This window comes from Bactrocera oleae, chromosome 6 (assembly GCF_042242935.1).
Source record: "Bactrocera oleae isolate idBacOlea1 chromosome 6, idBacOlea1, whole genome shotgun sequence".
Classification (NCBI taxonomy): Eukaryota; Metazoa; Arthropoda; class Insecta; order Diptera; family Tephritidae; genus Bactrocera; species Bactrocera oleae.
In genome coordinates, this window is record NC_091540.1 from 16,263,460 (window position 1) to 16,278,606 (window position 15,147).

Below are 15,147 nucleotides of genomic sequence, written 5' to 3' on the forward strand. Positions count from 1 at the left end.
AGGCCAGCCAAGATAATGCAACTCGACAGCACTCTATCTCTCTCTACCTATATCTTTCCATACCTCTCTAGCACTCTTTTTCGTTCTCTTTACCTTCCTCTATCTATCTCTCTTTCCTTTTGACTTCCTATTGATTTGAATTTATCGCTTTTAATCCTATGTAACTTTCATAGACGAATTTACGAGTTCAGCAGTAATTTGGTGAATACATTTTTAAATTCAATGTATAGCGAAATATGAAGTAATCTCTCTTATTGGAACTACAGAAGCCAAATTTTATTGTCTGTGGTTATTTTTTTTGTTTTTACAAAGACTTCGTAATAGCTACATATGTATATGTGATTAGTCTGCAATTTCGATTTGCACCCACCTTTGGCTTTTATCTTTTTGAGGTGGTTGTTCGTCCATTATAGTTCGCGATCGCGGCTGGACGATCACACCCGCAAAATTCCACATATGTAGACATACAAGAAAACTGCCTAGATTTGTTTCCCGTAGTCATACCATAGCTCTAGTCCAAGCTCTTCGTTACAATAAGAATTTTAACATTATAAAGAAGTAGTTAGTTTTAACTTCGTTGATTTCTATCAACCATATTTTCTTCTTTCTCTCATGTGGAAAAAGTTCAAAAATGGTTAATGGAGGTTATGCGCTGAAATTCCTTTATCATTTCTCTAATATAGTGATATTATCTTTGTAAGGCAAAAAGACATTCCCCAAATAATTTAGAATATTGCTGCCGAGTTGACAGTGCTTAACCGAATAAAAATCCGGGTCCGTCCCTAGACCCAACTGTCGTGTGAAATAAAGACAGACAGAAGTGTTGAGATCTTCAGAGAAGCCGCCTGGACCACTAATCGAATTCCATTAGCTACTTATAACAATGTTCGAACCATCAACTAATGGTTAAGTTTGCAGTAAAGGCAAAAGAAAATTCGAAGCTATTGAGCAGCTAGTAGAAGTTGTAGTAGTTAAAAAGTGAACTTATAACAGAGCTTTAAGCTATCCTCTATAGAATTTGGTGCTGTAAAGTAATCCTTGTGAGATCAATAAGATCAACGAGTTCTTCACTAAGTGTCAAATCTGAGCAGAAATGTGAGAAGAGATAATCTACACCTTCATAGAAATGCCACTTGCTCAATCAGTTTAGTAAGGTTATCTTCAACTATATTCGCCTCTCGCTAATACTTTAAACCAAGGTTTGAGTAGATGGTCATCTCGAAGATAAAAAAGAGTATTTCACGATCTATGAAGCATGAAATAAACCCACGATGACTTTTGATTTTCATAATTGTGGAGAATACTTGTTTACATGTTAAAGATTAGTTTCAGCAACCTTTAAAGGCATACACAAAAGAATAGGTTGAAATACAACAAAAACAATAACACATGGCGTTTAACCACAGAAAATGGGCATTCGATGAAAGGTAAGCTTTTCGACACCAATAAAAGGCGGGTTCAGCAGTTAATTGAAAATACACAATAAAAATCACATTATAACAGCTACCATAATGCTGGTCATGGCGGTATCATTAATTTCTGTTCTTCTGTAGCAGCAGCAAATTAGGAAAATTTTACTATGGAATTTTGACATTTCTTGATTGCTGAGGCTTTTCAATCAACAAAAGTTGAATAGAGATGAATAATAGACAAGTGTATGTTAGTGTTACACTCTGCTGCAGGATAGTAATTATTTAGTTACACGTGTTATTCAAAATACATCGATACATTCGTATAAAGTTAAAAGCACAGTGTGATAAGATAAAAATTTGGTGAAATGAAAATGGTTTGTCGAGAATATATAGTCTTATTTAGTTTTACGGTTATGTTTTAGCATGTTATGTTTCATGCAGTATTTTGATACTCATATTTTTATAACCTTCAAACAATAAACTTCCTCAAAATTCAACCAACTCATTCTTATTTTAAAGACGGTCTTTTCGTTAGACTAAAAACTATTAATGCTTGATTCCTTTAGGTTTTAAGATTTATGCATAATAAAGGGAGTTGCAAACTAAATCTGCAACACATGCTAGAGCAGGCAACGTATTACAGCATAGTAGTCATGCACGATCCCCAAAATCCTTACAATAACTCTGCGGTTATATATATTTTTTCTTCAACATGTATCTTGACAACAATATATCTCTCTCGAATCACTGCGTTTTTACACTCGTCTCTATCTTAAAGATCTGTCCTTAAGAGTTTATACGTAGTACAGACTTACCTTAGTCTGCAAGCCAGAAAAGGTTTTAAGTTCATTTTTTCTTAACTATCTTCATGAACTCTGCGGGGACATATTATATTATATCTCTAAACTTTCTCATATACCTTCAATCAAGCTTAACACTATAACTACGAATATTTACCTTATACCTAAATCAAATAGGTCTCTCTCTCTCTCTCTGAAAATTAGAAGCGTAAGAACAAAAAAAACTACAATAATATTCTATACACAAATTTAATAAAAATCATGACATTATCGTAAAATATTAAATAGGAATAAAGAGGAAATGGTATAAATAAATGGTACTACCGGTCATTTTGACCGGTTCGTAGTTCTAGTGTTAAAATTGGTATCTTTGCTATCAACGTTAAAAAGAAAACTCTTAACTGTTTTTAAGAAGATAACCCAAGTTCTTCACGAACACACGCACTTATATGCTCTACATTTCCGAAATATCCTAGGTTAAATAGATGCATGACCCACCCTGTGTACGGCCCATGATATTATATTCAAAATATTATATAACAAGTTTTAAGTCACCTTGAAACAACTTTTGGATTGAGAATGATGAGACGAATTGAGATGGATGAGAACTCTGTTCATGCAGAAATGCTCTCACAGGCCCACAATGTGTCCTAAAGGATGTTTCTATAATTATGGGTAGTCACTTAGTCGGGATTTGTATGAGCGACATATATTGCAGGTTGTAACGCACCGTGCAGGGGAGCGTACTCGGCTTCGGCAGCATTTCTGCGTTTCTGTTTGAAATTTCTAAAATCTACGGACTTATCACCCAACTCATACATAAGTGTACATACACACATACAACTCACGTGTGAACTTCTAAACTTCTTCGCAGCAAACCCATTGATTTGCTCGTTGTTCGGCGGCTGTAAAGCGAGTTTGTTTTTATTGCAATATTTCGTCTGGCAGTCTTCTAAATCTTTTGTAACAACTACTGCACTTAAAGAATCGTTAAACAACAATAACAACAATATATGAGTAGCGCTAAAAGAAAATTTGAAAGTCCATCAGTCAATCTTTTGCTGCCAAGCCAGACTTACTGTCCGCCTGCCTGCTTAAATGGCGCTCAAAATTTATAATTTGAATATTTGAATGAAAACAATCGACACACACACTCTCAGAGCGTTTACTTACTCACCACGTTACAGCATTATGACATGTAATTGGACAAGCCATGCACTTGGTTGCCGTTCGCAGCGCGAATGGATTATTCAAGTGGACAATTTGACAAGCGTTAAATTAAAACTTTCAATGAGGGGCCTATCAAGTCGAATTTAATTATAGTGCCTTAACAGAAAACCAAAAAATATCTTAAGAATGCAAAAATGCCATTTACACGCGGACAAACGCTCGAAGAAAGCAGCCGAATAGTCGACAAAAGCCACAATTGGACACAAATCGATAGCCGACCATGGAGTGTTTACCGTTGAACCACTGCTACCACATACATACATGACAAGCGCTAGGCTACTAACACATTCACCCAAGCGCAACCGTGTATTAAATATATGTAAGTATGTTAGTTTGTATGTGTGTGGGTTTGCGTGTGAAGCTTTCGAAAAATTGGTAGCTATAGCTTGTCAACGCAGTACATATTCAAGTATGTAATTTTGGTGGAGTAATTGTCACCACTTGAGTTGTTGCTGCGCCATCTTGGACATAACTAATCATTGCTGTGGAAATAATTTCCAAAATATTGTACATACAGACAGTAAGTAATTACAAAGTATTTGCAGTTAAGAAATATTTAACTAAGTGAAATTTCTACCGAAATGAAGTAGTTTTTTATTAAGACAGTTTCCTGCTTAACGATATTAATAGTATCACCTTCGATACGCCACTTTTCTGCTCGCTATGGTTGAGCTCTGCAAGTAATAGGTTAGGTTACAATAACAGCCTGTCACGCCATACTTATACCTACAGATCCTTTGTAATGCCAGATGAAAGTCCATTAATAATACGAGCTAAAGTTCACGTCATGCAGGAAGTCCACGCTTTTTGCGAAGTTTAATAGAGACTTAATATCTGATACTGATACTTCATCCACTCCCTTGAACTGCGAAGCTTCTAGATTAGATAGAGTAGGCCGGGTTCTAGATAAAGCCGGAAGAGGCGCTACAACGTCTCTCTCATAACTACTTTCCTGCACTTTCTACATGTGTCATCGTTGAATGTTTTCGAATGGCACTTTTGGCTATCTTGTCAGCTATCTCGTTTCCCAGAACGCCCTTGTGGTCTGGAACCCAGTATACCTTCTAAGGACATTCTCTGACGCAATGTGATGTGAGATTATTGCTTTATTGCCGCTTGGCTATCGACGTTCTATATATTGCTATTCTTTCTGTTGTTTCCTACGTTATTAGCTATCTCACAGCAGGTGTCCAGACTACAAGGACTTCTGCCTGGAAGATACTGCAGTATTCCAGCAACTTGAAGAGTCGCTGGAGATCTAGCTCCGCGCAATAGATCCCGGCGGCCACTACATCAGTAATTTTCGATCCGTCCGTGGAGATGTTGAATGTTCCGCTGGTGGCTCGTGTGCCCTTGCGCAATCCACCCTCTTTGAGCGTGATTTGAAACTTTCTCTCTTAAATAAAGCGTGAACCCTATTCAGCACCCTTCTATGTCTTACAAATCGATGACAGCCAATATTTTTTAGATATCTGGAGTTACTACAAAATTTTACACTATCTTTTTCTGTCAGATATCCCGTGTAAGTGTCCACTTTCTCAAAGAGAGCTTTACATTTCTACGTACTCTACAGCTGATAAAATATTAACACAACAACTCAACTCTGACTAATAGATTTTTATGTTTTTTTCTAGGACCGACAAAGCTAATCCTTACCTCTTAATCCAAATCAAGAAAAGCTAAAAAGCTGAAAACGCGACTCTGTTATTTGGTCCGAAATGCAAATAGTACCTGAACGATGTAGTTCCCGTGTTCGAATTATTTTCTCCAACAATATCTTAAAAAGTCATATCTAAGACTCATCAATACCTAAAGCATTTTTTTTTGGATCAAACGGTTGTGTAAAGTTTTTTTCAATTCGAAGTAAGCTGCTGCGTTTGCTCAATGTCATTTCAAACAGAAGTGGAAATTTTAAGAACTTTTCAAGGAGGATCTCAGTTTTTGTTGAATGTTTTCCAAGTTTTATCGCATAACTGATCAATCGTATGCTTCTCAGTTCAAAAAAGCTCCATTCTTGTGTGTTGTGCTGAGTAAATGGTACATTAATTTCACTTTATTCTAAATGCGAAATGATATTATCAAGATCTGTTGCTGGTTCGAATTTGGTAGATTAGGGATACTCATTTCTTCTATTTTCAACTCTCGATAGCATTTGCATGCCAAATGAGATCGAATTTTCGAAAATTAACTTCATAAACCTAATCAATACAGTAAAAATAAATATGCCCGCCGTATTCTAGCAGCGTTCACGATAAAAACACACATGTTCTACATTCAAACAAAATTGCAATTGGCATTAAATATTATTATATGCAAAGCATTCTTCTAAACAGTTAAAAAAAAAGTTTCCTCACTCAACCTTTTATTCGTGTATAAAATTATTTCAATGAATTAACAAGAATTTGCGCCCACTTTTACCCATTTCAAATAATATTATATTTCCCCAGTTGTACATGTCACGATCACTTTCAATTCACAAGTACACATACTATATACCTGTGTAAATTTTGAGGTTCATTGTTTCCATACACATTGCCTCCAAAAAAGTGGGCGGCGCCACACACTTTGAAGATACGTTACATACCCGCTGCGTCTAAATCATTTGTTTAGCCTGACTTGAATGATCCACGCCGATCATCAGTTGATCAACAACAGTTAGACCAGTGGCTCTAATAGCTCATCTAATGTCCGAACACATACAATGGCTATAAAATGTGAACTATAAAAAACTCTCAAAAATCGCTGCATAAAATGTTGAACTTCATGAATTTTCCCATTGCCGATCGTGCTAAAGATCACTAACAACAGTAAAGAGTGTGATAAATTTCTGTTTTAATTAACTTTCAACATGATTTGGCAAAAATTATGTAAAAATACTAGTGCGACGCACAAGATTACTAGAAGCAAAAAAACAAACAATAAAAAGATTTACAGGCAATATCATACTGCTGTTGGTGGACTACCACGATCGGGTTGTGAATGGTTGTCGGAAATCAGTTTTGCATGATTTAGCCGAATTTTTGAAATAATGTTTGCTCATCATTGACTACCAACCGACTACCATTTCGGCAATTTCTCTTTGCGTTCGGTGGCCATGTGGCGAATCGCAGGCAGGCATTCTTCGTTGGTCGGTGCGGAAATTAGTTCAGATCAGATTGATCATGTTCATTACAAATTCAATTTTTAACTTGGTTTTCTTTCACTTTATATGGCGGCGTATCGTTTGAATCGAATTTCATGCGTTCATGTTTGTGGTAATAACATACGAAACACATATTAACAGCTCGTAAGTGATTCGTGGCAGTCGGTAGTGAATTTATATGAGGAAGCTAAATGTGGAAGAAGAGGAAGAACGCAAGTATTCTGAATCCTTTACATTTTATGATATCGCTCAACGTTTGTTCATATTAAAAGTATTACTTTAACTTCGGATTTTCCGATAATATTGTCAAAGCGTCGGTTTTTTTTTGACGTTTTCAATTTTGGGAGAGCAAATAGCCAGGCAAATCTCAGGCAATATACTGTTGGAGAAATTCAAATTGCGCTGTTATAAAAGATAAAAAAAGATTCAAAAAGATAATAAAAGATTCATCCACACTATTCACCGCCTAATTCCCTTTCCCATTGGTGTTGAAATGAAAATATTCTAATAAATGGCTTTAAATCAGAGTGTAAAGTTGATCAGTCCTCTCTGAGAAATTAATTTTCGATTTGATATTTTTTTAAATCCGTATCAGTTTCGAACTCCCTTGTAAGATATGAAATATTATTTCTAGGAAACAGATTATAAATCCACAATTTAATGAGCAGAAGCGGTTTTAGACACCTTGGTAGGAGTTGGGAAAAATTCTTCGAGAAATTATTATTTGAAAAACATTAAATTACTCTTTATCGGTTTTAGACCCCCTAAGTACTAAGTAGCTTAGGAAGAAACTATTATTTGAAAACTCACTAACAAAGTAATTCGAAATCATCAACTTAATCACCAGAAGCGTTTTAAACTTTCCGAATTCATAAAATTTATGATCCATGAATTTAAGCTGATCCATTTAAATAAACTATGTTTGATATCATTTCCATCCGAAATATATCCATATTCATACACAAACTTCATTTTTTTTACAGGTGTATATTGCATTATGATTTTACTTTCCGGAACATAAATCAAGAGATTAGAAAATTTTTTCGAAAAATCCTCTTTACAGTTGTTCCATAACTCTGAGAAACGGAATAGCGGAGTTCTTTGTGTATTCGACTATCTTTCGTTGTGCGGAATGAGGGTAGTCCGAAATCTTTGTTTTATAAATTATTTGCGTCAAGATGACTAAACGAAGGAGCACAGCAAATACGTATACGTGTGGAGAGTTTTCTACAGCTTTATTTTAACAATATATTTACTAATATACATATGTAAATATACTGGGGGAAGCGAAATAAAAAAAAAATTTTTTTGCTTAGCCTGAGGGTAAAATTTGTAGATTATAAAAAAAGAAAATTTTTCGAAAAGAAACAAAAAATTTTTTTAACATCTAGAGGCTTTACTTTTAAAGTAAATTTCGAATACAAATTTTTTTTGAACAAAAAATATTTTTTTTGGTTTAAAGTCTTCACATTTATTAAAAAATTACCGAATTTGACGGTTTTCTACTCAAAATTTATTTTAACGCTTAAGGAAAGCATGTTATCGTTCAAGACTTTTTTTTAAAACCCCAAAAATGACCACAAATATTTTTTAAGTTTATAACTTTTAACTGGCCGAAAAAAGGACTCGCCACAGCTTCTAAAACACTTATCAAAATTTTTTTACGAAATAAAAATTTTAACTCGAAATTTACTTTAAAAGTGAGTCTAAATGTTAAAAAAAATGTTTGTTTCTTTTCCAAAAATTTTCTTTTTTTATAATCTACAAATTTTACCCTCAAGCTAAGCAAAAATAAAAAAATATCGCTCCACTCTAATGTATATGGTATAATACTCATACTCAGGCATTCGTACACATCCAGTATAAAATTTCAAACCTCCGCAAATGTTTCCATTGCAAAATTATTTTGAAAAACTCAAAAGTAATAAAGTAACTGAAGACCGAACGCATTTCCAAGCTTATTTTAACTTTGAACTATTCAAAAAAGAAGCTACTCGCACGAATGTTGGATTCTATTTCAAGAGATTTGACCGAGAACTTTTTCTATTAAGATTCCTTCAAAACTTCAATAAGTTTTGTCGAGAACTCACTCTAGTAAGACCCTTTCTGAACGTCAAAAGGTTAGGCCGCAAATTTTTTCTAGAGAGACTGTTTCAAATCTTCGTTAATTAGATGCTAAGACTTTTGGTCAATGTTCCGTATATACAAAATATACTTGTATAATACATTTACTTCAAGAAGTTTTGAGAATTTGTATAGAAAAAGGCTTTTACTAGACCAATTTTTTTATGGATGGATCTTGCACGCCCAAATCTTCTATAGTTAGACACTGCGATAGTATAAAAAAAATTTATTTCTCATCGATATTGAACGAAGAGCTAACATAAGGCTTGGAAGTCACTACAAATGGGTCCACCTTTTATGCACCTACCACTTGTACGTGCTAGACACACACACACAATATGAATCACATACATAACATCCCCAAGTGACTGCTGGCCGACCGCTTGCTACACGCATTTGTACAAAATAATTATTCACACCTCTCCAGTATGCGAAGAAGATTCTAAATTAAATTCATTTGCGTCATTAAAATGTTAAATGAATTGCCGCCGACAATTTTTCTTACATTGCTCACTTCTTCTTGTTCTTCTGCTCATTTTTCTTTTGCAATACATACACACGTAGTTGTTATTGTTATTGTTTTTGCGATTGTAGCCTTTCATGTTGAACGCGAGTTTTCGTTCGTCGGCTTTCGCCGCTGACCACTTGATCACACACGCACCGCGGCCAATTTCGTGCACAGGCATGTGTGTGTGTGTGTAGTGGTATCCTGATTTTTTCTTAGCTCGCATGTGACAATCCTGTTAATGTGCTGACATTCGCATAAGTTGAACGTGTTGTTATTGTTGGAAACACAATTTCATTACCGCTTTGCTTCGGCTGACACCACAATGCACATGCGATTTGACTTTATGCCGTTGTATCGTTGTATGCGGCTATACGTTGTTAATGCTGTTGTTATTATTATAGTGGTTGTTGGCTTAATTCCATTTTGTTTGCTGGCAAGTTGGCTAAGCTAAGTCAAAGCCATGCGAAACTAACTGATCGATGCGATCGATGCGACTGCATCATGCAACCGCGCACAGCAGCAGCAACAACAACAATAGCAACACATTCACCGAAACACCTTCACTGCGCTGTACAATATGTGTTTCAGAGCACCTATCCTCTCTTGCTCTGCTGCCCTCCTCTCGTTTTTTCATTGTCTGTAGCCACTTACGAGGCCGCCCTTGAAAGTATGAAATAAAAATAGAACAAATGGCAATTTATTTCTCAACATGATGTGATGATTCGACTTACTTAACCCGCTTGAAAAATACATTCCAAGTTCGGAAACAAAAAGAAGTCCCATGGCCCAAATCTGCAGAATACGATGGATGCGGCGGCAGTTTGTAGCCTAATTGGGCCAATTTACTACGATTTGGCCCTATAACCATTTTGCTCATCTCCAAAAACGGTGGACATCACCGTTCCAGTCGATTGGATATGATCGCGGGATTAAGTCCACATACCAGTCATTGTTTCCCTGGTTGACAAAGTGAGAAAACGCTGTACCCATTGCACCGAAAGCTGCCTCATGCCTAATATTACATATTAGTTATGACTCACTTTGTCTTTTGAGATGCCTACTGTTTTAGCTATCTCGCGCTTCTTCAATCGGTTGTTTGTCTATGGACTTTTGTCATCTGAGGAGTTCGATTTAGTAGAAATTTAGACAGTAGCCGCTACGAAAAATAATGTCGCCATCGGTCGGTGAGGCTAAGTACTTATCGGACCGCCGTAGTATTAGTCGGTTTGTTTGTGTGCCGTGCAACGCTGCCACTTCGTCTACGGCTGACCCTTTAACGTAAACGGTCCGTGTGTTTGTAAAGCAAATCGTGCCAAATGGTGTAACACCTCAGCCGGCATGAGGATTTGCTGACCATTTGCTCAATCGGCGTGCCAGCCATTGTGGCGGAAGTTTTACAGCCTACAACTGAGCCTCCTGCAGTTGAGCCTGCTGCGACTGGATCTTCAACTTCGCCTGTGACTTCGATATCGTCTTCGCCTAAGTCTTTGTGTCTCTGCCTGTGCTCGCGACTTCGGTCCAGTCGGCGATTGCGGCTCTGTGATAATCATTGGCATTGGCGGGCGAGTCACACGCACTACTGCATCCCGAACCAGCTAACCCATACACATAGTTGTTGGTGCCTTTTTATCCAGCAGCAATGGAAAATTAAGAGATGTTTATAAAAATGCACGAAAACCACTTAAACCAAACGCCTTTGACAATTAACAGAAAATAATTCGTTCAATAAAAAATTCCACATTCCACATTTGTTTGTTGTAACGTCCCCAATAACAGCTAGCTACCAACATCGAGGACCTCAATAAAGTTGCTAATGTGCATGCATTTGTTTGCTTTGTGCTTTGTAGGTGTTAAACACGGCATCTTTGGTTTTGTTGTATGGCTTTCTTACTTCTTTTCGCTTTATATTTCTGCTTACTGCGTTCGATTGGTTTGACAGAGCGACCTCATTTCACTGTTTCCCTAGCAAATTCTTGCAGTATAGGAGCTAGCGCAAAGCTTTAGTAATTTTGAAAAAGCCAGCGGTTGGTGCGAAAACTCCGTTGGATGGATGAAGGAATATCAATCACAGACTTTTGAAAGATTGCACAGAAGAAGAATTATTTGAATAGGGATAAGATATTCAGTCCTTTGAATGTAAAGGGTGCTCCATATCGAGGTTTCCTACTTTTTTAAAGAAAAAAACGCAGAAAATTCCAATTTAATAGGGAATGTTTATTATCATTCGAAAGAACATTCTTTGGTATTTAGTTTTTGAAGATTATCTCTTTCAAATGTTGGCCACGGCTACGTCTCACATGGTATATCCGTTGAGTCCAAATTTCGATGACTCGTTCGAGCATTTCGACTGGTAACTGGCGAATGACACGTGTGATCTTTTGCTCCAAGGCCTGAATCGAAGTGGCATTGCCCACATAGAGTTTAGACTTTACAAACAGGAAAAAGTTTAGCGGCGCACGCGTGAACTGTGTAAGCCTGAAGATCTGCCAAGAAGATGACAAGAAATGGATTACAGAGAAGCCCATAATGCGAAGATATACGAGTATTTTTATTTTCAAGACGAAAGGAGTTCCATAGATTCAAAGAGCAAAAAGTGAGATTTATTCTCAAGACAAAAAGTCCAACACGCCAATATTAAGCAAACTTTAAATACTCACTTTCCAAATTTATGATGCTCTCTATGGCATACTTTATCAAAATATACCTGAACAATTAGACATCAGCGGAGACGCTTCATTTCCTACTCGTTTATCAAAAGAGCATATGATCGCTTCACTGCCTGCGGTTGCCCAGAAATTATAGATAAACCAAATCGAAGACATTAATAAATGCATAGCCAGTGATTTGCCATAAAAACTGCTGAGCTTCAGGGCAGTGTTTCATAATTGATGTGCAGTTCCATATTAAAAGTATCAATTAAATGCTCAATGACTGGGAAGAGGCAGACTTGGCACTTAGTGTAGAGTTTATGCACCTAAAAATATGATTAAATAGGGCGTTGCACAAAAATATTTCAAAAGGGGTAAACTGGATAAAGGATATAAAATATTTTTTCGACTTCTTGAGGCGAAAATAGATTTTATTTAAATATTGACTCGGTCAGAGAGACCTTGCTTTGCCTACTGACAGAGATTCAACAACTTTTTTTGGGCTCATACCATTAGAGATATGGATCTCACTCTTTCCTCCCTTACCAAGACAGATTTCGAGCAATCAGATCTTCGCTTTCATTTCCCATCTCATTGGATGGTACATTAGGGCTTTTGTAAAGAAAAAACTTCCTAGAAAATCATCCCAGTGATTCCACAATGCCAATATTTCTTAAGTAAAAAAAATCTTATCCGAGTTTGGGAGGGAACTTGCGGTTCTTAAAAAATAAAAAACACAGTTATGATATTCCCTAATGCCTTTAGAAGAATCAAAAATTCTGAGCTTTTAACCGAATATTGTAAGGATTGGCATTAAAAGGGACCAGTAAATAAAATAAAAGAAATTGTTTCGAAGACATTGTACTCTCATCTCTAAAACGAATACAAGCTGACCTCTATGCACCCTCCGCTGTAATTCCCGAGCCAAACGAACACTTACCACTTACTAGTTTACTAATCCACACAAGTAGCCTTATCAGCAGCCGCTTAAGCCCATTCATGCCCGTAAGGAAGTGATCAACACTACACACTTCTGCCTTCGCAGCAAACACACGAGCATACGGAACCATCACACACCACGAGTCAACATTGAGCAAGCAGCGGCCACTGACCACCAGCGACTAGCAGCTAGCGGCTGGCGGCTGCGGTGTAGTGGGCGGAGCTCGACACCACCTACCGAATACGGAATTCGCATACGAAACTCAACTTGTCGATTTGTTGGTGGTGCTGGTCACCACCCCAATATACAATCACTTGTTTTCTGTAGTTGTCTCTGGTTGCAAGCTTCCCTACTTGTGTTTGGTGGCGGTAACAATGAGCTCTCAACGCTTTTCACCAACTACTGCAAACTCAAATGATTATTGTTCTTATTGTTGTTGGGAAAGCACACTGAATTGCGCCGACGACATTGGTGGTCTTATCAGAAGCTACGATTTCGTATGAACCTGTCCGAAATGGCATTGGAAGCCATTTATTATGAGCATTTGTGCTCGCGAACAAACACTTGTGAGCTCTGGCCCTTTTTTGCGTAAAACTGGCCTGCTGGACTATTTGCTGAGTGTGTGTGTAGTTTGTTATGCCGGTGGCGATTTGGCACTTCCTCCTCCTTTATCGTTTTTAAATAAATGAATTATTAAGTGGATGTGCATAATTATGGTTTACTTTGCTCTCTGGCCAGCGCAATGCCTATTTTGTTACATGCTCACACAATCGAACGCGGCATCGAAAATTGATGTTAATTGCCACGCCCACTTAGACTACATATGTAGCATGCACTATACTGTATATATTTGCATATATAGTCATATATAAAAGTACACTTTGGTTTGATGAGGACAGAGTGAAAGTGAACTCGGGTTACGGGTTACCTGTATGTCTATTATTCGTTGAACTATTGGGTTTGCCGGAATAAAAATGGAACAAATAGGTATTTTTCGAGATAGCGTCATTAACGGAGGAACACTTTATGATGTATGGACTAAGCTTCACTTGCGCTCTAGCGCTGTATCTCGCATCGGCACTTCCACGACTACGAGATTATTCTAGTTCAGAATGGAAGTCAGGATGTTCATTGAACTATACTTGCTCTAAGCAATGTCCGATAGTCATACAAGTGGAGTAATTAAAAATCTTCACGAACGCAAATTGATAAAGTTGTGTGGAGGAAAGCAAGTTTGAAACATCAGCTTTGGAGAAAAACGTGTTCAAAATTCTGGGAGCCGATTGTACTATGTCAAAAAAAATATTACAAATATTTCTTCGATATCTCCGAAACCATTTGCAGGATTAACTTCAAATTTTTAGAGAATATCTTCAAATACAAATTGTACGAAAGGGTTTAATAGAAACCGCTGTCAAATTTGACCGATGGGCGTGGCATCGCTCAGATTTAGATGAAAACCTATATTTCGGGACCTACTCTATCGATTTCGACCAAATTCGGTAGGCAGTATTATTTTGACATTATTACATTACAGTGCGGCAAATTAATGGGCAAAAACAAGGTCTACTTTTCATATAACACAATTTTAAATTCCATCTGATTCCTTCACTTTCCAGTATACAAATCAAGAATCAATCAGTGTATCTGGATAAAACTTTGCACGAATAGTACCATCAGACATATGAGTTATCTTAGTAAAATTGTGAACCCGTATTTTTCTGATAACGGTGCATTTTTGTGTTTAAAATTGATACAATCGGGGCCCTAGCCCCCATGTAACGAATGCTCAGGATTTTGAAACTAGTTGACTTTATTCCGCATATATTAGTGATGGTATGTGAGGTATCTTAAGAAACTTAGAAAGCATCTAATTTTGTTAATAATATGTGGTATTGCCTAAATTTGATAAAATCAGGTCAATAATACCCTCATTTCCCATTAACTCAATATATGGTTTTCAAACTTCCGGTTTTTGTGCTGTATATATCGGTGAATATGTGGCGTATAGTTTAATGGCGAAAAAATGTGAAATTGATCTATGAATTACGCCTACTCTCATATACTGCATATAAATATTTTCAGTATTCTAACAAACCTTATGGCGAATATGTCGGTCAGTGTGTGAGTATTATATGTTCTCAAGTATATCTGATAATGTCAAAAGTGACCCTATAAAGTGATTTCTGACTTCCCAAATTAAACCAATTTATGTTGGTCAAAATGTGGGATATTTTAGTGAAATTAAGTGGGCAAGCTTTTTTAACGCTTAAATAATGGAATGCGCTTAGACCTTGGTCCAAACCTCATATCCCTAATATAATAAATTCCGATCTACTGGTT